Consider the following 22085-nt stretch of genomic DNA (forward strand, 5'->3'; position numbering starts at 1 on the left):
TATAGAAGTTGGAGGCTCTAGTTATCAAAGCAGGATAGTGCATTGAAGAATGGTAGCAAGGATTGTGTTGTATTATTATTCTCTCTTTCTTGAAGGCATAACATGTCAGCATCAAGAACGTTATTATCTGTGAGGATGTTGTGTTGGTGTGCTTTGAATGAGACAGTGTTCAAGGATTCAATGATTGTATGGGATTTGCTATATTCAGGTATGTCCTTTTAGAGGCATTCCCATCTTATTGTTGTTTATGGCCTTGATATTTCATTTACTACAATGTGGTCAACTCTAATATATTTATTTTCTATCTTTTTGGGGAGGAATAGAGAGTCTCTAGGAGGGAACTCGGGAAGTTGTGTATGTTGTGCCATGGGTTTGGACCTTTTGTGGGTCAAATGCAACAATTGTCATTGTAAGTCCTTGGGATCTATGTATTTTTATTGCATTTGGTGCTTGTATTGGGAATTGCTTGCATCATGTTTAGGAAAAGTTTTCCTACTTGAAATTCCTTGGTGATTTGCCATATTGGTGGTATTGTTTTGTCATACAAGTGACGGTTGTCGTAGCAAGTCTTCGAACCAATAGTAGTGTTTTGAAAGGACACCCAAACTAGGGATTGGTGGTCTTTATTGCTTGCATGCTGAAATATACCATCTGCATCGTTGTGACAAAACCATCAAAAATATATACATTGCCTCCGCATGTTTTAACTAGCATTCCTTTCTTTCTTTCTTTCTTTCTTTCTTTTTTTAAACAACTCACCCACCCAACTCACACACACGGTTGAGGCTATCGAGGGGACGCCGCCTTGCCTCTACTCCCCTTGGGGATCGAACAACGGCTACCGCCCTACTAGATTGGCAGCCCTACCACTGGGCTAAGCATTCCTTTCGTTAGCACTAATGTTTCATGGAGGCCAGTCATTCCTTGGGTATCTTTAGGACCTGATTTTTCTATTGCATGTCTTATGCTTTGTGTCGATTGCCTGCAAAATGTGAGCTATTTGTGGGAGCTTGCTAAAAACATATTTGTGAATAAGAGGTGCGGAACCTCACCAAGGCTGGCTTTCGATGGAGTGTGTTGTTTAGGTTGTGCAAGTTGGCATTAGTATGTTACGCAATTCTAATCCTATTTAGGACCTCTATAAATCTGATGATGTCTCTTTTTCGCATTGTTGTCCTTAGCTTGTAGTAGTGGAATTTTTTTATTTTTTATTTTTTGCTTGATCAAGTTTAGTTGTTAGGATTAGGTTTTTGAAGATCAAGCTATCTCTTAGTGGACTTGCGTGGCAGAGGTCACCTCAAAATATGACATCTAGGCCACCAAATTCTTTCTGTGAATGCCTTTGCTTGAATGGAGCCGAATGTCGATCAAGTTCAACATCTTTGGCCAATTAGCGATGCCTCATCGAAAATTACTAGCCTTAGTTTTGTATGATGTGCTAAGATTGTTGAGCTTTTTGTGTGTTAGAGTTATTGGTCTGTGTGTAATACCGAGTTAATCATTGTCCCTCTAATGTTGAATGCATCTTTGCCTATATATGCTATTAATAGAGCCATTTGGAGCTCAATGTCATTGTCCATCATCTGTGCAAGGTAATGTTGAATCAGGCCTTGGACCAGAATGCATAGCACAAAGGTTTTGCATGTGTCAGCACCTCCATTCAGGAATAGATGTGGATAGGCTCCTCAAATGCGAATCTTTTTCGAAGCAGTCTATCGTTGTATAGCAGTCACTGTTCAATGTTTATTTTTCTTATTGCATCATATGTTCGGCATGAATGTGAATGTTCTGTGCATTGCACGCTCACTATCTGGGCGAGGTCTAGATTCTCCTATGTCCAAGCCAATGTCATATTTAGATAGATCATTTGATGTTGCATTGGATGATTGTCTTGAGTTGTGTTCTCTTTTGATGTTATGTCGGTGAATTCGGTGAATTTACTTTAGCTTTCATCGATGAGTTTATGTTTTCTTGGTATGCATTAGACGACGTGCTTCCAATCAGCAGGATGGTGTCCTCGCATAATTTTGAACGGAAGATATAGTAGGCACTTCTCATGATAGAAGTGTGATGGATCTTTGTGTTATTTCAAGTGCACAATCATATGATGCATGACTTATATAGCTTCCTTTCCTTGCCAGTTGTTGTTTTTTAGTATGTTACGTACTCAACAAGACAAAGGTGGTGTAATTCACTTTGATGCTTGCAATATTTTTTAATGATATCTTGGTAGAAAATGTTGTTATCATCATCAAGTAGGGTTTGCAAGGCTACTTTTCTTTTTAGAAAGAGTGTTCTTCCTTCTTGGAAGTTGGCATTCATGAAACTAAATTCTGTTGAGGAACTTGTTAGTGGTAGTGATAGTGCAATGTAAGTGGCTTATTGTTGGCGACCTCAATTCCTATGTGTTTATCATTGTGTTACCAAGCTTTCACATGTCCTCAAATGTGGTAAGATTGTTTCTGATGCAATAACCAAATGCTTCTTTCATGGCTTTGCTTCTAGTTTTAACGACCTTTGTCATGTAGGAAGTGCAATAGGCTGCTACACCATGTGGATTTAAGATGAATTGTATGTCTATGTTGGCATCCCACAGCGAAGAGAGCTTATGATTGAAGTTATTGGTGTAGATGTCTTTTAACTCTCCTTTTTTGTGGTCGAATACGTGAGTGCTTCGATAAAGTTTTCTTCCATTGTTTGTAGCAATTGCAGCCATTCATTAAAGTAAATAGTTGTGTCCTATTAGACATCATGTATATTGTTAGTGATATTTCTTACTAGTGCTTCAAGATCTAGCTGACAAATTTTAGTGTCTTTGTCAAGTGGTATGTACCATGAGGACGTGGCTTTTGGAAGCCATATCTGCATGGCTGATTCCCTTTCTTGTAGCCCTTGCAATGGTGATGTATTTGTGCATTTTAGAGCATTCCATGTAGCTCATTGATATCAATAGATATGTGCTTGTTGATGAAATTGATTATGTCTATGTTTGAGCGTTGGTCAAGTGCTAGCGCATCTTGAATCCTAATAGGCCATGATTGTGTCGACGGTCTTTATGTTAGAACTTTGTGACAAAGAAGAAGTCAATGTGACGTCAATTCTTAATTCATGCTTGATGACTTGAAAACAATGCATGCAGTATCCCTGTAATATCTTGCTATTGTGAGCGGGTTTGAGAAGAAGAGATGTTGAATAAGTGTTGTGTCCGGTTCATCTGGAGGACCTTTGATATTTGGATTCAGGTTTTACAAAGCATTCCAAAGACTTGGCCATCATCTTTCGCCAAAGAGAATGTTACAAAAAGTGGGGGTCCAAGTTATCGAATCATTACAAAGACATTATTTTTGAACTTTTCTTATAGTCTCCTGATGTTCATGGAGCTTCAAAGTCTTTATAGCCTATCCTTGAATTGAGCAATTGGTCAATGTTTGAACATTGTATTTTCTCAAACATCCCACATTAAGTTGCTTTCCTTGTAATTGTGCTTTTGGTTTTGTTGATGCACCCAAGTGGCCAACAAGACTTTTGAGATCATTATTTTTAATCTTGAAGATGATCTTTATTCATTAGATCCTACTTTGCGATTGTTTGGTAATTTTGGTTACACAAATGATGGTACATTCTTTAGCTCTTGCATCCTTCCTCAATCACAAAATTTCTGTGGAGAACTTGGAGTAAATGGCCATTTGAAGCATGGTTGAAGTAGTAAAGCTGAGACAACATGATGTCATGCTTCTCCAAAGAGAATGAGGTAACTTCCAAAGAAGTAGTCCTTAGATAGGAGGGTCCGTAATACGTATTACAACAAAGAACTTCAAGCTCTAGAATGTTGCTGCATCACATCTCCCATGTTGTCACGAATCTGATGAATTAGACCTTGTCGATACGAACCTACAAAAACCTTCAAAGAGTATACTTTGTAACTTATAATTCAAACACTAGTGTGAGTCATAAAAAGGCAATTATAGTGCTCGAGACACTCGATGCCAACTTCTTCGTATTCCTAAGCATAAACAATGGTTGTAGTCACCTAAAGTATGCACAATGGCTTCCAGCAGAGGAGAATGAACTACTAAGTAACTTGATAGGAACTGGTACCAACCTTCCTTCTCAAACAATTTTTGAAGAGTTCAAAAGACTCTTCCCAAGAACAACAAAGACAAACAAACAAATTTAAGAAAAAGTATACAAAGTACACAAGGAATAAAAGAAGTTGAGGTCTACTTCGAGTATGCATAGCCAACATAGAACGATTGCTCGAAATATCCCCAATAAGAAACTAAAATATAAGGATACTATACTCAACACACCTTCAAATACATGCTCTTCTTGTAGGGATTTTGTTTTCAAGAAACAACTACAAAAACTAAATCAAAATGGCCTTCGTACTCTTAACGCTACATATAATTTTGCACATTAGTTACCTATGCAAGAGATGCACTCAATTCTTCAATACAGGAAAAATACCAAACCTATTTGCAAATTCCATGTTGCAAATGAATAGGTTGATTGGATACGTTGCCAAGCTCAATCCAAAATCGAAGCATAATTGGTTTCTATACGAATACCGTTTTGATAAATTCGAGGGTTGAATTACGAGGGACAATATGGATTGCGTGGAACATAATAAATTTCATGGTGGACGTGCAAAAAGCACAATAAATATTGCCAAGGTTTGTGACCAATGAAGTATCCATGCTAGAAGGCATTAAAATGAAGATTAGGATACAAGCAATGCTACATCTGTGGAATTGTACAACCATTGATAGTAATGAAAGCACTCCATTATTCTATTTCCACTTTTTGTAGAAAACACTGTGATCCTTAACGATGCATGGATTGAGCAAACTACTTTATTACAAGTGAAACAACATCTAATCGACACACCTGCCGAAATTAACAATGAAACTGACTATGACATGGATTGAGCAAACTACTTTATTACAAGTGAAACAACATCTAATCGACACACCTGCTGAGATTAACAATGAAACTGCCTATGACAACCTATGACAATGATCTTCAAATAGACACATTATTTCATGGGTTCTATACATTGCAACAAATTTTTGACTACAATGACTCAATCACACATCTTACACCATCTAAAGGTACCCCCAACTCCCACGAGGGCTCCAGAGATTCATTTCATGATGAGGACCGTGGGACGACCTCCCTTGATAACTGTTAAAGAACCACCTTGATACCTTCTCTCCATGTCGCCCCTCCCCATGAAGAACTCCCCCAAATGAGCAGAATGTTTTCGAGAACCTTCCCGATATCGAAAAGCTTTCAGAGAGGATTCAACAAATTGCAAGAAAGAGTGCCATCATCCCTATCCCACTTATACAGCCCATCCTGGACGTAGTTCGTGCGTCATGCACCCATGCAACCGCCTAGGGTCAGGACAAAGCAGACAACAAGGAAGCCCCATCATAAGGACATTTCAACTCAATAAATTTGTGACACATGGGAGATGTGATGAACAACATGCTAGAGTTTGAAATTGTTTGCAGCAATGTAGACGTTCTTTGTCTTATGGCTACTTCTTTGGAAGTTGCTTCACTATCTTTGAAGAAGCAACACCAAAGAAGCATGACATCATGTTTTCTAAGTGATATTGCTTCAACCATGCTTGGAATGGCCATGTACCTCAATTTCTCTGTGGAAATTTAGTGATCTAGGAAGGATGCACCAGCTAAAAATACACCTATATTGCACTAAAATTATTGAAAGAAATCAAAATCAATTTGCAATGCATTTAAGCCTTTGCAAATAGCATTTTCATAAGAGAGAGGTTTCATGGAGAAAGTTCAATTGCAATGCTTGGCATCATACTTTGCTGACAAATGATACATAGTTGTAGTAAGGAGAACCAAACTTATTTCATCATGGATGAAGCAATGCATGAAATGCTAAACTGATATGACAAGATCACTACAAAGGGTCTCCAAGATATCGTTCACAAAGTCTCCTTTGTAATCTATGAAGTAGGAAGCTAGAAAAAATCTTTAGAGCTATTACAACTACAAATACATTGTTATCAATAGCATTAGATTTGTTGCATTAAATTCATCGTCTACTTCATTAGGACTCAGAACCTACCACAAAGTTTTTCTAATATTATAGCCACAAAAAATTTGGCAGAAAAGAGACTCAGATTACTGGTCTTGTAGTTTATTTGATAATGTATGAACATGAGAAAGCTCTCAAAAAGCTTTATTAGAATGAGAAGAAGACTTCTATAATAAACATCAAAAGCATTGTTTTTCAGTTTTTCTGATGACACATCAAGCAAAATACACTAGAGAAAATAATTACTTGCATTATAAGTAACAAAAGAGATTTCTCCAAAAAGGCATTTCTGAGTTTTTTGATGACACATCAAGAAAAATACACTGTGAAAATATTTACTTGCATTGTAAGCAGCAAAAAGATTGCTCCAAAGATTCCTAAGTGTTACTAGTGCTACAAGGACAAAAAATATTTGCTATCTATTAGAAATTAATTGATGGAGAGAACAAATCAAAATATAATGAGAATATTTAAAAAAAAGAAGAAGTAGGTGAAGTACTACTCTCAATTCATGACAAAGTCTTCCAAAAAAGGCTAACTAATCTTAGAAGTACAAAGGAAAACCTAGTAGAAAAGATTTCCAAACTCTTGTTGTACATATGATTTGATTTGCAAATTTGAACTAGTTGGTAATCAATGAGCAAACTAACTTCACAAAGAAATTTATGGATATTAGTAGTAAAAGAAGATTAATACAAAAGAAGTTGCAATCTTCTACCAAGCATAATTCTAGTTGTAGACCCAAAGTATACGCAACAATCACACATGATATCTTTTTATTGCATGAACTTTTTGCTACCAAGCCCAAAGTGCAATGGCATCCCACTGTACTTTCACCATGCAAGGAGGTCTCATAATGATAAGGCAAACAAGTTGAAAGCTAGAGCTATAGCTCCAAGTTAGACACGTCAACTGTCTATGAAAAGCAATTTAGCTTCATTTTGTTAGGCTGGAAGTCTAAAACATGCCCTTGATCATTTATTGAAAAAGCACCAATCTTCCTTATTCCTACCAATAATGCTTTAGTATTCATGGAATTAAGGTTCTTGGAGACATAGAACCTTGTAAACATACAAACCATAGAGTAGGACATTTATTTGTGCACCAGCACGTAAAGTGATTTTCCCTGGTAGAGTGGCTACCTCTGTTCACTGTTGCTCCTTAGCAACACTCATGACAAAAATAATTGTGTACCTATTGACTCATCTTGTTTGTTTTACCACAGATGCAAATAAATGTACTCTACAAACTCATAGAAAAAGTACACATACGAAAGAGGATTATTGAAGCAACTCCTAAGAGCACATTACCTTCTTTCTGTATCCTAGAGTGGAAATTTGCCTTGTCAAGGCATCCATTAGGTCATTCTATATGTTAACTACTATGAGGACCAGAGTGAGAATGGTGTCATCTAATATGGATGGTGTGTTCCTTTGCTACTTCGACACTCCTATGGTTTGAGCAATGTACATTGCACTTCCTTTCTCATGAAACTCATTCATAATCTGATAATACTTGAAACGTTGTTTAGGGACAAACGATACATGCAATATGTTAAACTAACAAAGTTCTTATGAAAGGAATGCCAACAATTCCCTTAACTTCACTACAATGTTAGGAACATTATGTTGTCTCTCTCAGTTTTGATAGCAGTCCATCAATTTTGTCAATTGCTCCAGCTACTCCCCGCTTGCTTTTGAGCTTTATCAACTTTGGCCAAGGACATTTCGCTACATGAAAGAGCTATTTCATCAACAACAAAGGTAGTGGATCTAGTCATGCCACTACTTACATCCAACAATTGACGTCTTTAGTGCCTTTGGCCACTTTGATTTTGCAAGGAATTAATGCAAATTTTTTGCAAATCTTTCTTACCCTGCAAGGCCTCAAATTCTCACTTACATGAAGAAACACTCATTATAGTGCTGCTTGATCTAGTGATTTCTACTCATAGATACAAAGAGACCATCATTGAACCTTCGTTGATCCTCGTGATCCTCTCTTTATACAAAGTTACCAAAATGATTACTTTTGAAGTCTAGGGATTTTAGAACCTTTGTTGGTAGTCTTACATTTGAAGGACGTCTTCTAAGGAGTAACAAGAGAATTGAATAGCCCTTTGGCAGGTTGCTTCTCAAAATCTAAAGGAAAAGATCTAAGTATGAAATATTAGATTATAGAATTTGAGTTTTCTATTAGCAATTTGAAGTACTAAGTTTCACTTAGTTATGGGAATTATCATACACGACATCCATGGGTTACATTTTCTCATCCAAAAACTCAAGAATCTCTTGCACATTGCTACAATGCTCACACTTTTTTCGGTCCATCGAAAGGAACTACAAGGATACTGAGACTAAGAAATTATTCCTAGCTATGCCATAGGATTAAGAAACCATGTTTTTTGAAGGGAAATTGACATAAGCAGAGGCAATATCCTCAAGAAGCCACACTTAATATTCAAATACATCAAGTAGCGTGGACTCATGGAATGGACTTCCTAGAAAAGGTACACTTTTTTTTCGAAGACAAAGAAAGGTTTTCAACAAACCAATACAAATTACTTGCACATGGTGATATTGACTATCAAATAACACAACCAACCATTGAAATCCATGGAATGCACGTGAAAACAAGTCTATAGATATTTCAAGAGCATAAGGCTGGCAATGAATCTTTCATTAAGAGAAAATGCAAAGACTATCACTAGCCAATCAAGCCACATAAAATCCATGAAGAAGTCAAACAGAGTGTCGATATTAACTGATGTACTAGGAATTCCTATCACGTAACAAAGACCATAACATTAGCAACATATCATAGAATGAGATCCATAGAATCAAGAAGCCATGAAAAAGAATCGTTTTGTGCAAACAAAAAAAAGTCAATCATGGTAGGTCCAATCTAATACTTTCTTCTAATAGAAGAACCATATGTATAACTAAATGATCAAGAACCCTACACTTATAGTGCCATAGGAGAGCTAGGCACATAGAAAAGGCTTAGTTGGACCACATCAAAGCAGTAGAAAACTATCAGTTGACATGCTTTACTGGAAGAAGTAGGAGATTTCCAAGAAACACAAAACTAATCAAAGAGAAATAACATGCAAAGCACAGTTAGTTTGACTTACTAAGCCACACCAATAGGTAGAGGGACTCGACTAAGATAGCTAAAAGCATTGGATTGTTGGCGTCAGAGATAAGAAGGGAAAAGCTTCAAATGCTAAGAAAATCAGGTAGCCTCTCTCCGTTGAAAAGATAGATGATTTGACTTCTTAGAAAACCATGCAAGCTACCAAACATGAACATCAAATCATCAAGCAAAGCATGCGATGCATACATGTTTCCTTCATTCAAATCTTACCATCTAAGGAAACCCAAAAACGTATAAGCATCACAAACTTAATCACTAAATTTGTGAAAAAAAGTAAGAGGACTTGCACATATTTGAAGAATAAAATATTTTGTTCAATCGAAGCTAGCCATTGAAGAAAACCCAACAAAGTACAAGTAGTAAGATGTAAATCATTGAAGCCACTCCACCAAGAGTCCTTCCATCAGTCCAAGACAATGATGGAACAATAGAGCTCCCTTAATCCATCTCAGCCATAGAGCAAATGTGCAACTAACACAGCCGAGTTGAATGAAATGAAAGACTTGAATAAGACTCTTTGACCTTAGTGTAACCTATCCCAATGATATCTATCGATGCATGATATGTTTCCCTTCTTATCCATAGCCTCAAAGACCACTTTTGCTTCAATCCAACCCAATATTCAAACAACACAGCTACACTAATTGATTTCGACTAGCAAACCAACATGCAAGCAACACAACAAACTTAAATGAAATAGTCGAATCATCCAAGCTATTTGACTAATACCTATTGAGCCTAAATCCTAGTTACATATCATGGAGCACCTTTGCACTCTTGAGCCAGGGTCATCCAAGCATAGAGCTCTATTGATGCAAACTATTCAACCTATTCTAATGATACCCAGTACTAGCAAACTTGGATGAAGCGCCATTAATCCAAGCTATTTTCTTAATAGAGCTCTAATAATCGATCTCCCCCACAAACCAAACATGCAACCAACCAAAAAAACTCAATGCCAATAGAACGACTTCACATAGTAGACCCTATTGAAAATGCCACAACAACAACTAGCATATGAAAGACTGACCACTACTCAAAGCACCAAGAGACTAAATCTTTTGAATGAACTCAACCTCCCCAATGGACGAGCCCAACACAGAGAGGAAAAAATGCAAAGGGAAAGCTATCCTAAACTATTACAATGATATACTTGTTAACAACAAACTCAAACAGAGATCCATTGATCCAAGTTATTCTCTTAACAAAGCTCTAATATCCATCCCCACAGAGACCCAACATGTAACCAACACAACAAAGACAATGCCTCTAAAACAACTCCACATAGCAAAGTCCTATAAAAAACACCATAAGAAACAACCATCACACAAAAGATCAACCACTACTTGAAACTCAAAGGGACTAAAGCTTCTGCATCAACTCAACCTCACCAATAGATAAGCCCAACATAGAGAGGTGGAAATGAAAAGTGACTCAAGCTTCTACTACATTGACTAAAGCTCCCAAAGGGATGAGCCCAATGGAATACAACCAGAGGCAACAAACCTTACAAAATGATTAATTCCACCTTGCAGAGTCATTGACTCCCTTAATCCCCCACATGATTGGCTAGCACAATCCCCATAGTAAACCAAAATCCCCGACTCTTCACTTAGACCTTGCCATGGGTAGGCCAAAAGGAGACAGTGAAAGATCTTTGAACACCAACATACCTTCTTTTTTGGGGGGTCCATTCTTTTTGGCCTTGCAAAGGGACTATGGGAAGATTGTTAGTATTACGGGTCCAAAGGGCCCTATGGGTTTTCATGTGTTTGACCAATTTTAGATGTAGTTAGAGAACATTCCTACTCCAACACTAGCACCAACTTTCAAGCTTGTAAACCAGCAAGCTATATTCCTCTTTGTAGTTTGTTGTGTTGTAATCTACAATTGTAAGATCTCACTTGTTAGTGCAAGCAACCTGAAATTGTAAGAGAACTTGCCTGTTGCTGCTATAAGCAACCTCCAATTATAAGAGAGCTCACTTGCTGCTACAATTCTAAGAGATCCCACCTAGTGTTGTTGCTACAAGCAACTTGCATAGCCAATCCAACTCGAGAAAGATTTACATGTAGCTTACTTCCTCAATAAAAGTTTCAAGAGTAGAGAATTCCATTATCTAGGTAGGTCTCCTTGTAGACTGTGTTCAAAATGCCTAGCTAGAGAGGAAAATTTCCCATAATGTAGTGCTACATTTTGGCCTAGTGCGTAGGCATGCATCTAGAGGGAAAGTCTCAAGCATTGGCATTTCTTGGCAAGCCTGCTCACATAGCCTGAAAGGGAATGGGATCCTAGAATTTTAGTTGTTAATGGAGAGTAAAAGTTGCCTTTGTTTGTATTACCACAACTACTCATTCTTTAATTAAAGGAACGCCATATTGGCTTTGCCACCTTGTTTACACAAATTTACATCAATACGGAAACAAGAAATGGCATCCCCTCAAAAACAAAAAACAAACCCACAAATAGATAATGTATTTCTTCAGTAAAAAAAGAACTTTGGATCAAACACATGATAATCCACTCAAAGTAAATGATATAGATTTAACATGAATTTGAAAATATATGCATTGGTTCACTTCAAACATCCATTTCTTTGGATTAAGTATGTGAGGATTGAATTGTGTTTCCTTTTTGGCAAAAACGATTTGATTTTGTATTTTTAAAAACATAATTACATTTTGAGATCCACTATACAACTGGATAAACCAATAGATATCATAGATCCCCGAGAGTAGGCAGCATAAAGCAACTCAAAAGAAGGCTATCATCTAGAAAATTTAGGAAGGATGCTGTCATGTGGGACCAAATAGATGAAAAGGAGACCTGAATACCAATAGCATGCTTGACTCCATTGTATTTTCATGTCTGTACTTTGATATCATAACATTGCCCTCTCATACTGTAGTAATGCATTGTTAGGATTGTAAACTTTGCTTTAAAGAACTCATAAACAAAGTATGACTTTCATGATTTGAAGACTTTAATTACCATGCTTATGTATCAAAAAAATGAATACAAAAGGGAAATAAAGGTGTGAAAAAGACATATGAGGTGTTAATTATTATATTTTATGGTACAAGATGCAACCTTGATAATTTTTGTGTAAAAGAAATTATATGGTATATGTACAATTTTGTATTTATGGAAAGGTCCACATTAGTGCTCCATCATCTAAACTCCTAGGGGATGCCACATATTTTTGAATATTGCAATTAGAGTGAAATGAAGGAAGGCATATGAGGATGTAGTTGATAAACCATGTGTACAGTGTGCCTAGTCTATTAAATAAACTATTGTTGTCCTTGTAATCAAGTTTTGATTCCATCCATTGTGCAAACTTGGTCAAGTTGAGATTTATTTTTTATTTTTTGCCGCAACCATACATAGTTGCATATGCTGTCCTTGCATGAAAATTTGCATATCTTGCTTCTTTGTTTTTTACTATTGTAGTGAATCTATATTACCATAATTGATGGAGATCATGAAAGCCTTCTATAGTTCTAGAGAGAATGACAAATATACTCATTCTCAACTATGCAAACTAAATAGAATAATCTTCACAAACTCCATGGAGGAGCACACCCTATCTTGTGCCCTTTTATCAATTCGAGGTCCTCTACTTTTGCCATAAACCTAGAATAGACTTTCCTCTTTAGCCACATATTTTTTCTAAAGCTCATCCCTACTTGTTCTTCTTCACTTTTAACCCTCTCAATAATTTTATCATACATGCTTCTTGTGTAAGTTCATTCTACTAAAATTTGTAAATGAAATTGTTTAGCATTACTATAGGTTGTTGATGTTTACAATACCGTTTGAGCCAATACCATTTATCATTGAAGTAAATTAGACTCCATCTAATGTCTAGAGTAATATGCTTCCAATATTACTATATATTTGTCTCTATGAGGTCCTTATCCTAGATATTTCAATTTTCCTTTATGGATCTTTCCATTGTAAAGAAAAACTAGGTTGCCCTCGTCAATCTCCTTATCCTTGAGATGCATATTGAACCATACTTTTCTTTGTCATTTTCTTTTATTTTATCTATTTTCATGGCATGATAGGATCTCAATCTATGTGTCCCTTGAGTTGGTAGAGTTTGTCTTCTACTAGCACATGGGCTTGGTACAATAAAGTCTAGTGGCACTACCAAAGGCATAAATCTAGTATTTTCCTTAAATGTGGACAATGGATAGCTATATCAGGTGATAACAACCTTATAGAGAAATTTTACTATGATTTGGCCGTATTCCTTTCTTACTGCTCTAACATTTACCCACCTTGTGAAATAGTATACAGTAACAATCATATCGAGTGCCTCTTGTAGCTAAATGTATGTGTCCAACAGAGTCAATTTCCTAATTTCCAAATGGATTATGAACAAGAATTGCATATAGTAAATTGATAAAGGATTTTCTATGCTATAGCTTCATCAACAAAGTGTCCACCTCCTTTACCTTCATGAGTTTCCTAGAGAACTCTAAGTATTTCATGTGGCACTGTGTGTCTTCTTAAAATAACTTATTTTCCCATTATGTAAAAATTTCTTGCGATACTTTGGTATGGGGATACTTTCAAATTGAGATTTTATCCTTGGGTGGTCTCAATTTTGCTCACAGTAGACATCCCCCAGTGATATATATGCACACCATTCAAGAACTTAATCAATTTAAAATAGGAAAGCATCTTGTGGGTCATCTTCCACCCTTGTTGGCTCATCAACCTTTCTCACATGGGACATTTAGTCTAATACATGGTGCTGATTTTCCTTTTGCATCACAATCTTGAATTCAAACTCATGTAACAATACAATCTATATAGTTATTCTACCTATTTTTCAAGGTTTGTTAACCAAACATAGAAAGGTTTGATGTTGTAAAATACAAATTTGTTGGTCAAAAAGTAATTGGTGTAGAAAATTGCTAAGGCTTCTCTTGTGGTATAATAGATTTGTATATCATTGAGTTTTTTCTAGTAAAAAGAATGGTTAATCATTTTTATGTTCACCTACATGGCACAACAATTGCATATTTGGTTTGTTTAAGTGCACATGTCCCTATTGGGGGCTAGTAGAATTGGTGTTGTGGCTAATCTCCAATTTAAGATTTTAAAGGCTTGATACTATCCATATGAATTCCAATAAAAGCTTGTATTGTGGCCTTATAATCATTGCTTACCTGAGAATGAATCTCCTACAATATCTTGCATGATCATGAAAATTTTCACCTCATTTATGTTTGGTAATTATGGGATTATTTAATTTGATCCATTTTGCAATCTTGTGCCTAGAGACTATGTGTCCCAAGACAATTCCATGCATAATGATGTAAGTAAATTTCATTGAGTTTAGGGATATATCATATTATCTACATCATTTCAAGACTTATTCAAGGCATTCTAAGTGTTCTTTTTTATTTGAATGCACACTCGATCCATCTAGAAATACTTGCAAACCTTTATTGAGCACTAACTTAATGCTATGTACATCACTCTCTAGAGTTGCTAAAGCATTGCACAAGCTTAAAAAACAAGAATACTTGTATGTGAATTTTCCCATTTGGTTTTAGATTTTGTCTTTAATTAAGTAAAGGGACCACAATTGGCTAAGAACCTCTTCATCCTTCTAGATATTTTCTACATTTCTCTTTTCTTCTTGTAGGATTAGCTCATCCTACAATCTTTTTGTGAATTGAGTTGCTAATTGGTCCCAAATTTCTCACTCCTCCACTATTACATATAAATGCTAGGCAAAGGATCCCCCCACCAATGCCATGGGGGACCATATTGCCGTGGCTTCATTTTGATTGACCTCCTCCTACATAACAAGCTGCATCAGATAACTATAATAATATTTTGAATCAGCCAATCCATTGTATGTTGTTATCTCGAGTTTGCCAAAGTTTCTTGTTTTGATATTGTTAAGCTCTCAATTGTTGCACCTCCAAAGTAATGGATCATCCATATTCTCTTGGTAGACTTCACCTTCATATTTTCTCAAGGATATAAGAAACATATATGAAGTAAATTTTCTCTAACAACCTTATAAAACTTAGGTGTAGCAATAGTAAATATTGGGACTTTTAACGTTCCTAAACTTAGTGCATAACTAGTAAATGTTGGGACTTTTAGCCTTGTTATCACTCATGAGTAGGGGTCCCAGGGTGTGCTTAATCTCTTGCACTCAATGTTATAATTTTCCTTGGGTATGTGTACTAGGATTTTAGCATCACATCTATCCTTAGCTAGTTTGTATTGTTGTGCTTGGCTATGGGTGTTAGATAAGAAGAGGCCTAGGATTTTAGGATCACATCTGTCCTTAGTTAGTTTATATTGTTGATGGTTAGACATAGGTTTTAGATGAGATAAGGCCTATGATAATTCAAGTAAACTAGGAAATTTAAGGTTGTAATTTATTGGAATTGAGATCTATTATTTTATGTGGCTTTTAAAGTTTACTAGTCAATACAGGTGTTTGAGATTCTAGAATGGGTTCCACAATGGTTCTGGTGTATCCTCAACTCTGGTATGTGTTTGAGATTCTAGAATGGGTTCCACAATGGTTCTGGTGTATCCTCAACTTTGGTCAATTGAGCATGGGTTGGATTTTGAATATCTCTTATGTTCCTTTGGCTACCCTTTGGGGATTTCTCTTAGTCACACATGCTCAATTAGAGTTTTTGACACTCCCTAGTGTTAGATAGGTGCATCTAATTTAACTTGTACTTTGGTAGAGTAGGCATGAGGGTGATTTAGATTTAGCCTTGAGCGTGAATTTTTTTATTGTGCCTAGATTTGGGGCAATTCTATTTCTCATGCAAATTTGGTGTTTGTTATTAGTAATTACAACAATTAGTTTTCTAGAAGTACCTAATTGCTCATACTTCCTAGACAAGACCATGAGTTGATTAGAGATATACTTTGCTTCATATATACATGAGCTCTGAAAATATGGCTTAGTCTATGATCAATATACCCAAAAAAAATAGTTTTATGATATAAATTCTTTCATTTTTCACAACTATTTACTGGTTGGGAACATTTAATTGTAAGTTTTTTTCTCATAGGAATAAGCATATAAATTGATAGGCTACTAGTTATACATGAGACTCAAGCATGGATAGAATAAGAATGGAGGCTATTAGGCTAAAAATTATAGCCTTTACATGTTTTGCTTGTGCGTTTTCCTCCCACATAAACTGTTGTTTGGATTTAGAAGGTGGCTTCTCATGCACTATCTTGTGCATAGTAGGCTCATACTAGTACTTGTACTTCAGATAGGGATCATATGGTTCAAATTTGAGTTGATAAAGTGATGGGAAGGTTGAGCAAGAAAAAAAATAGGGTTTTATTTCTATACTAGCATTATTTTGGAGTGCTTTAGTTGCTTATTTGACTTACCCGCATATTGTTGACATGAGTTGAGCCACCCATGCTATCAATTGAGCAATAATATGACTGAATCAAGTAACAAAATACAGGTTTTCAATATTGTCACAACCAATGTCCGATATAGTAGTTAATTTGTACTTGTGCACTCACTAGTTCATAATAGGCATTAAACAAAAAATGTTGGAGTGACTTGGGTACTAGAGTTTGGCTTGATCAAGAAGAAGGTAAACCCAAGCTTGACAATATCAATATTTGTGAGAAAATTTCAACAAGTGCTATTTGTTATCTCAATTTAACTATGCATAGCATTTTCATATTTTTGCAAACACATGCAGTTTCTATGAGATTGTACATATGATGATGTTGTTTGAATATAGGTAATTGAGTGTGGCTTGAGCAAGAATAAGAAAACTTGATTGTAATACTTTTATTATTTTCTTATTTTTGCAAGCCCTTCCATCCCATGTGGTTGAGATCGATAGCCTTCTGTAGACCTAGCTGCTATGCAAAAAACCATAGATTTGCATAAACTTCTAGCACTATGTTTCAAACTTGTGGGGTACTTAGACTCCCTAAATTTTGAGAAAGAAACCTCAAATTCGTGAAAGACATGCTTGACTCACCTCCTGTGAGATGATTTGTGGGCATTGAGTTTTGCTTGCAAGACTAGCTCTACCTAATTGTTGCTACTCACAAACATTTAGATAGAGAGATAGTCACATGTTAGGATTCAAAGTTTGTGAAAGTGATTCAACAAAATAGCATGCTTTTGTGTATGAGAGTTCCAAAATTTTCAAGTCTGCTCACCCCTTCTTACTCCTCAAGAGTCAATTTCTTTGTGGTATCTTTAAGGGCCCCTCAAGCACTTATACATACATACCAAGTACATAGGCATCTTCAATTCTATGCTTTGAGCCTAATCTATGATGGAAAAGGCTTGAGCCTTAATAGTTTGATCTTTTGGAAGTTCTTTCAAGTTGTTATTTCCTAAATAGGTCGATTTTTACCTCCTTTTGAGTTGATTTTATTGTCTCTTCGACCTCATACACTGGGGAATCATTGCTTGAGAACTCTCCCAAAGAGCCCCCTTGTGTTGTTGATTCATGCAAAGAATTCCCCTTAAGTGCTTGCATAAATTTCATGTTGCTTGATTATAGATGGGTCCTCGCTAGAGATAAGTGACTCTAGCAAGGATTGGGGGGAAGGAGGAAGTTTGGTTTGGGGGTGTGGTGGGGAAGGAGGGGGCGGTTGTGGGGGTGGGGGAGGGTTTTTCTGCCAATTCCTTGCACTGTTTCTGTAGACAATAATTAAATCTTAAGATATGGACTCCGTTTTGCAATTTTGACACTCAAACAAAGACAATTTTCTCAAATATTCTTTGGTAGAGTTATCATGGGGGATGGCATAAACCCAAAATTTTAGATCTTATTGAAATCAAATGGATTTTTCCAACTAAATTATTCATATCATAATAAAATTTGAACTTACCCCTTGTAACTAGAAAATCCTTGAAATTTACACGTTGATACCTCACCTATAGCTAGTTGCTCTAGTTAGGATTTGAATCCAAATGATATTTTCTTCACAATGGACTACTAACTTGTGTTCACCTTTCTCCTTGCAACATATTTGCACCTTTTTTATAACTTTCTTTGTGCATACACACCTGTGCAAGCTTGGGAGACTAGTGTCCACACTTTTTTATAATATTCTTTATGCACTATGATTAGAAACATTGCGGCAGGTATGGGTTCTAAAATTTGTGGCATATTTTATGGATTTTTAACTTAATAGTTCATTTTGGTAGTGTTTAAGACTCCTAGAAGACTAATTTGGAGAAGAAAACATGTTTTTTGCATTTTATGTCTTTGTTTTTCTCAAAAAGCATAAAAACATCAATGCTATCAGAATTTGTTTTTGAAAGTGTACTTTTCCTTGACATAGGTTCACTTTCATTGTATACTCTCCATTGCATCCCTTGATAATTCACCACCACGGGTTTCAACAAATTTGGCCTTGACTTTTCAATTCTGACCATTTGGAAAACTCTAGGTTCTCCCTTCACACCAAAGTGCTTGGTTTGAGCCTTCCCCATTTGTTGGGACCTTTAGATCTTGGGTAAGGGTAGTTGCTTGAGATGTATGGAAAGAGAGAACTATTACAAACAATGGAATGATAGAAAGCTTTTTTGTATTACTTAGGAGTGGTGGCAGTTAACCAACTCACTAGCCAAACACGACACACTCACTAGTTACAAAAAAGAGGAGCCTTCCTCTCTCCCATCCCTTTCATATGGCATGGTAGGTACTATTGCCAAAATTTATATACAGCCACACCTACCCATTAGGTGGCTAGGTGCCTTTAAGTTTAGTCCTAAAATCCCTTTTGACAAGGCATCCATGCACCATTCAACTTGGTGCATTCTAGCAATGGTCCTATCTAAGCATGGTTCATATGATATATTTCTCCCCGCTTTGCTTAAACCTTCTCTTCATTGAGGTGAATTTGTTTGTTGGAATCATTGGTTCAACTTTGTCTCCTATTGAAGCCCTTCATTCAAAGGGTTTAACAGAGCACAATGAATTCCATCAGCCACCACAAAAAATAGGTACACCCAGTTTAATGGTATTTTATGAGTACCACGAAGCCATAGGTATAGGTCAATAGTTGGATCCAAGTCTACAACTACAAATTGCAAGCCTCTTTTTATGGAGCATATCCTAGAAAGAGTCATGGGTAAGGAAGCTTATAGCTTCTTAGACGGGCTCTCTGGTTATAACCAAGTGTCTGTTGCACCAAAGGATCAACATAAAACCATGTTTGCCATGGGAATGGGGAGTCTATGCTTCCAAGGTGATGCTCTTTGGGCTCACAAATGCTCTCGTGACATTCCGAAGGTTAATGATCATAGCCTTCAAAGAATATCTGAGGGATTTCCTAGATGGATTGTCTATTCATTCCAATTGGGATGATCACCTCAAGTATTTGAGACTTGTATTCGAAAGATGTCATCTCTATCGAATTTCCCTCAATCCCTTGAAATGCCAATTCTAAATGAAATGCGGGGCTATCCTTGGACACGTAGTGTCCAAGATTGGAATCTCCATGGATTATAACAAGATAAAACTTATCGTTGAGTTACCCCTACCCGCCAATGCAAAGGGAGTACAATAATTCATTGGGCACAAAGGCTACTATTGTAGGTTCATCTACAACTATGCCAAGCTCACTCGCCCTTTGCGTAAGTTCTTGATCATCTCTCACTGGATAGAAGAATGTAAAATTTCCTATGAGACCCTCAACCCATCTTGGAATCAACCTCAATTTTGTGAGCACCTCATTGGAACTTGATCTTTCATGTCCATATTGATGCCTCAAAGTTCCCAATAGGGTGCGTGTTGGTGCAACTAGGTGAGTTCAATTTGGAGTACCTGATATACTTTGCAAGCCACCAACTGAATGATGCAGAGATGAATTATACTACAATTGAGTGAGAAGGACTTGCCATGGTGTATGCAATTAAAAAGTTGAGGCATTACTTGGCAAACAAGTTTGTCTTGTTTGTAGATCACTAACCTCTTCTCTATTTGGTTAATAAACCATGTATGACTAGATGCATCACATGGTGGATGCTCATTCTTTTAGAGTTTGATTTTACCATCGCTATAAGGAAGGGATGTATGCATTTTATGGCTGATCACATGTCCCATATTCCCAATCGAGAACCGGTGCGATAGGAGTGGAGGACGATCTTCCAGATGCCTCGTTATTTCGAGTTGACCTAGTTTTGGAATGGGCTCAAGATATTGGATACTTCTTAGCCTATGGATTCGCCCAAGACAAGGCCCTTAATAATGATATGGCTAGGAAACTTCAAGGATGTGGCCGCATATCAATTAATAGATGCAGGATGGGGAAAGATGGCATAATGCACCACTGTGCTCAAGAGGATGAATTTGTGGAGGTCTTAGATGAAGTGCATTTCATGGGTGTGTGCATCCATCAACCTTCACCTGTCACCAGATAAATATTGTCTAACCTATCAGCTCTGAAATCATCCCCTTTCCTCTTATTTTTGCAAGAAAATGCTTCCAAAGCTTTGGGGTTGATATGCAAGTAGTCCACTAGACCGTGTTTAAGGAAAAACTCCTCCCAAATTTCCAATTCCGATTGTGACACTGATATGACCAGGCGTGAACGGTCTTCAGCATCAAAGTGAAGTTCCAATCACCTCCAATTTGTCAATGGTCACTTTGCTGGCGAGCTTATGGCCCACAAGGTGTTGCAAGCTGGACAATGGTGGCCCATGCTCTTTGCAAACACTATTGAGTTTGTTAAACACTTTGATCTTTGCTAGCGAGTCTCCATCCCATAGCCAAGATTACATGTCCCTTACTGGAGTCCTTACAAATCAATCCTTTGAAAAGTGGGGCCTTGATTTTGTGAGACTCATTAGTCCGATCACCAAGGGTACTGAGGCCCATTATATTATAGTAGCCACATATTAAAAACCAAGTGGGTAGAAACCAAAGCTACAAGGAAAGTGAATGCGAGGACAATTGCTAAATTCTTGTATGAGAATGTAATATCCTGCTTCAACCACTGGAAATTGTAAGTGATTGGGGAACACACTTCGTTAATGACACAATTCGCATATTGATGAGTGAGTTCCTTATTGTTCACAAAAAGTCCACACCTTACTGCCCTCGAGCTAATGGACAAGTCGAAAGCTCAAACAAGACCTTGTGCCGTACAATGACGTGCACGGTGGAGGCCACAGTCGTAATGATTGGGAGCATAAACTCATTGCAACACTTTGGGCTACTGAATGGCATATAAGGTTTCTACCAATTGCACACCTTTAGCCTAGCATTTGGGTTAGAAGCACAGACATGCCTATGGAATTATCATTCCAAGCCTTAGAGTTGTAATTAGAGACCAAATATTTGATGAGGTGATTCTAGAAAGGCTAATCAAGCTTGAAAATCTTGATGAAACAAGATTGAGACTGGCCTATGGCATAAAACTTGAGAAACTAAAATGCCACAAAAAGTGGTTTGGGAAAATGATTTAAAAGAAGTTGACCTTGTGCTACTATATAGCGTAAGGAAAACAAAGCATAAACTGAAATTTTGAGGAATGGGTCCATACCATGTTGTGGAAATCACACCCCAAGGGTCGGGCAGAATCACGACCCTTGAAACCATTAAAATTGATGGTTATATCAATGGTAGAAGCTTAATTGCTACTATGGTCCTTTGCAGGCCATCCATCGGGAAAAGGAACTCAAGAAAGAAGTTGATCAAATGAGGCGACAAGCGATAGAGGAGGCTAGGGCTTGATAGGCTAAAGAGAAAAACTTAAGGCTAATAACAATTTGCAAGGCATCCGTGGAAGGGTTAAACCCCATGTAGGATCTCACTATTGCCTCGGCTAGGGTACAAGCGAACTTCCAATTA

Source organism: Dipteris shenzhenensis, chromosome 22 (assembly GCF_047967505.1).
Source record: "Dipteris shenzhenensis isolate YYH24624 ecotype China chromosome 22, Dip_SZ_1.0, whole genome shotgun sequence".
NCBI lineage: Eukaryota > Viridiplantae > Streptophyta > Polypodiopsida > Gleicheniales > Dipteridaceae > Dipteris > Dipteris shenzhenensis.